At 57.2% G+C, this 3,859-nt stretch overlaps 3 non-coding genes across 3 annotated transcripts in view; all 3 read right to left on the reverse strand.

The window, feature by feature from the left end:
• The window catches only part of LOC124571505, a 4,222-nt gene extending 2,885 nt beyond the window's left edge, over positions 1-1,337 (reverse strand). Inside the window, exon 1 of the ribosomal RNA XR_006971895.1 lies at positions 1-1,337. This exon is cut by the window's left edge and continues 2,885 nt beyond it. This is a non-coding gene — a ribosomal RNA (large subunit ribosomal RNA).
• A 188-nt stretch (positions 1,338-1,525) lies between these two features.
• LOC124571502 lies at positions 1,526-1,680 on the reverse strand. The gene has a single exon (XR_006971892.1). It is a non-coding gene; the product is annotated as a 5.8S ribosomal RNA (ribosomal RNA).
• Positions 1,681-2,031: 351 nt separating this feature from the next.
• Positions 2,032-3,859, reverse strand: LOC124571504 (the record flags this gene model as incomplete). Its single annotated transcript, XR_006971894.1, has 1 exon — positions 2,032-3,859. It is a non-coding gene; the product is annotated as a small subunit ribosomal RNA (ribosomal RNA).

Below are 3,859 nucleotides of genomic sequence, written 5' to 3' on the forward strand. Positions count from 1 at the left end.
TCATTCGCTTTACCGGATGAGACTCGTACGAGCACCAGCTATCCTGAGGGAAACTTCGGAGGGAACCAGCTACTAGATGGTTCGATTAGTCTTTCGCCCCTATACCCAGCTCCGACGATCGATTTGCACGTCAGAATCGCTACGGACCTCCATCAGGGTTTCCCCTGACTTCGTCCTGGCCAGGCATAGTTCACCATCTTTCGGGTCCCAACGTGTACGCTCTAGGTGCGCCTCACCTCGCAATGAGGACGAGACGCCCCGGGAGTGCGGAGGCCGCCGCCCCGTGAAGGGCGGGGAAGCCCCATCCTCCCTCGGCCCGCGCAAGGCGAGACCTTCACTTTCATTACGCCTTTAGGTTTCGTACAGCCCAATGACTCGCGCACATGTTAGACTCCTTGGTCCGTGTTTCAAGACGGGTCGTGAAATTGTCCAAAGCTGAAGCGCCGCTGACGGGAGCGATTATTCCGCCCGAGAGCATCCCGAGCCAACAGCGGCGCGGGTCCGGGGCCGGGCCAGGTAGGTCCGTCATCCGGGAAGAACCGCGCGCGCTTGCCGGGAGCCCGAGCGCCCAAAGGGGCGAATCGACTCCTCCAGATATACCGCCGGGCAGCCAGCCAGGACACCGGGGCTCTGCCCAACAGACGCGAACCGAGGCCCGCGGAAGGACAGGCTGCGCACCCGGGCCGTAGGCCGGCACCCAGCGGGTCGCGACGTCCTACTAGGGGAGAAGTGCGGCCCACCGCACACCGGAACGGCCCCACCCCGCGGCGAGTGGAAAGGCAACCGGACACGACCCCGCCGCGGATTGCTCCGCGCGGGCGGCCGGCCCCATCTGCCGAGGGCGGAGGCCAGTGGCCGGATGGGCGTGAATCTCACCCGTTCGACCTTTCGGACTTCTCACGTTTACCCCAGAACGGTTTCACGTACTTTTGAACTCTCTCTTCAAAGTTCTTTTCAACTTTCCCTCACGGTACTTGTTCGCTATCGGTCTCGTGGTCATATTTAGTCTCAGATGGAGTTTACCACCCACTTGGAGCTGCACTCTCAAGCAACCCGACTCGAAGGAGAGGTCCCGCCGACGCTCGCACCGGCCGCTACGGGCCTGGCACCCTCTACGGGCCGTGGCCTCATTCAAGTTGGACTTGGGCTCGGCGCGAGGCGTCGGGGTAGTGGACCCTCCCAAACACCACATGCCACGACAGGCGGCAGCCTGCGGGGTTCGGTGCTGGACTCTTCCCTGTTCGCTCGCCGCTACTGGGGGAATCCTTGTTAGTTTCTTTTCCTCCGCTTAGTAATATGCTTAAATTCAGCGGGTAGTCTCGCCTGCTCTGAGGTCGTTGTACGAGGTGTCGCACGCCACACCGCCAGCCGGCTGTGCACGCTACCGAGTAAGTACCGGTATGCGAACCGCCAGGCGACGGGCGCGCATCGCACGTTTAAGGAGGCGCGGCCGGCCCCACAGGCGGCCGCGACGCTCCCAGGTCTGCGAAGCGGGGCAAACGCCGCGCGCTTCAGTATACGTAGCCGACCCTCAGCCAGACGTGGCCCGGGAACGGAATCCATGGACCGCAATGTGCGTTCGAAACGTCGATGTTCATGTGTCCTGCAGTTCACATGTCGACGCGCAATTTGCTGCGTTCTTCATCGACCCACGAGCCGAGTGATCCACCGTCCTGGGTGATCTTTTCTTAGTTTACACTGTCTCTTTCAAGACAGTTGCATAGGCGGGACGTAGGCGTGTGGCGGCCCCTGTTCAAGCGTTCTGTGTCCAACGGCCTCACGGCCGATGGGCGTCGTACGGCTCCACACCGGAGCGGACAGGCAGTCGGGCGAAAGTCATTCAAAACCGGCGCCAGGCGCCAGGTGCCGCAGGCCAGCCGCTCCAGCGCTTCAGCGCTCGTACCACACAACATTGGCGTTAGTTTTGAGAAGCACGCGTGGTTCCGCACGCGGCGCACGGCTACTGCGAGCCGTACAGGTAGCGTGTTGCGCGACACGACACGCACATCGAAAGACATGCAGTCTAGTCGGTAATGATCCTTCCGCAGGTTCACCTACGGAAACCTTGTTACGACTTTTACTTCCTCTAAATGATCAAGTTTGGTCATCTTTCCGGTAGCATCGGCAACGACAGAGTCAATGCCGCGTACCAGTCCGAAGACCTCACTAAATCATTCAATCGGTAGTAGCGACGGGCGGTGTGTACAAAGGGCAGGGACGTAATCAACGCGAGCTTATGACTCGCGCTTACTGGGAATTCCTCGTTCATGGGGAACAATTGCAAGCCCCAATCCCTAGCACGAAGGAGGTTCAGCGGGTTACCCCGACCTTTCGGCCTAGGAAGACACGCTGATTCCTTCAGTGTAGCGCGCGTGCGGCCCAGAACATCTAAGGGCATCACAGACCTGTTATTGCTCAATCTCGTGCGGCTAGAAGCCGCCTGTCCCTCTAAGAAGAAAAGTAATCGCTGACAGCACGAAGGATGTCACGCGACTAGTTAGCAGGCTAGAGTCTCGTTCGTTATCGGAATTAACCAGACAAATCGCTCCACCAACTAAGAACGGCCATGCACCACCACCCACCGAATCAAGAAAGAGCTATCAATCTGTCAATCCTTCCGGTGTCCGGGCCTGGTGAGGTTTCCCGTGTTGAGTCAAATTAAGCCGCAGGCTCCACTCCTGGTGGTGCCCTTCCGTCAATTCCTTTAAGTTTCAGCTTTGCAACCATACTTCCCCCGGAACCCAAAAGCTTTGGTTTCCCGGAGGCTGCCCGCCGAGTCATCGGAGGAACTGCGGCGGATCGCTGGCTGGCATCGTTTATGGTTAGAACTAGGGCGGTATCTGATCGCCTTCGAACCTCTAACTTTCGTTCTTGATTAATGAAAACATACTTGGCAAATGCTTTCGCTTCTGTTCGTCTTGCGACGATCCAAGAATTTCACCTCTAACGTCGCAATACGAATGCCCCCGCCTGTCCCTATTAATCATTACCTCGGGTTCCGAAAACCAACAAAATAGAACCGAGGTCCTATTCCATTATTCCATGCACACAGTATTCAGGCGGGCTTGCCTGCTTTAAGCACTCTAATTTGTTCAAAGTAAACGTGCCGGCCCACCGAGACACTCACTCAAGAGCACCCTGGTAGGATTGCAACGGGGTCCGCCTCGGGACGCACGAGCACGCACGAGGCGCGTCGCACGCCTTCAGCTCGCCCCACCGGCAGGACGTCCCACGATACATGCCAGTTAAACACCGACGGGCGGTGAACCAACAGCGTGGGACACAAATCCAACTACGAGCTTTTTAACCGCAACAACTTTAATATACGCTATTGGAGCTGGAATTACCGCGGCTGCTGGCACCAGACTTGCCCTCCAATAGATACTCGTTAAAGGATTTAAAGTGTACTCATTCCGATTACGGGGCCTCGGATGAGTCCCGTATCGTTATTTTTCGTCACTACCTCCCCGTGCCGGGAGTGGGTAATTTGCGCGCCTGCTGCCTTCCTTGGATGTGGTAGCCGTTTCTCAGGCTCCCTCTCCGGAATCGAACCCTGATTCCCCGTTACCCGTTACAACCATGGTAGGCGCAGAACCTACCATCGACAGTTGATAAGGCAGACATTTGAAAGATGCGTCGCCGGTACGAGGACCGTGCGATCAGCCCAAAGTTATTCAGAGTCACCAAGGCAAACGGACCGGACGAGCCGACCGATTGGTTTTGATCTAATAAAAGCGTCCCTTCCATCTCTGGTCGGGACTCTGTTTGCATGTATTAGCTCTAGAATTACCACAGTTATCCAAGTAACGTGGGTACGATCTAAGGAACCATAACTGATTTAATGAGCCATTCGCGGTTT

The sequence above is a fragment of the Schistocerca americana genome, unplaced genomic scaffold (genome assembly GCF_021461395.2).
Source record: "Schistocerca americana isolate TAMUIC-IGC-003095 unplaced genomic scaffold, iqSchAmer2.1 HiC_scaffold_1715, whole genome shotgun sequence".
Lineage (NCBI taxonomy): Eukaryota > Metazoa > Arthropoda > Insecta > Orthoptera > Acrididae > Schistocerca > Schistocerca americana.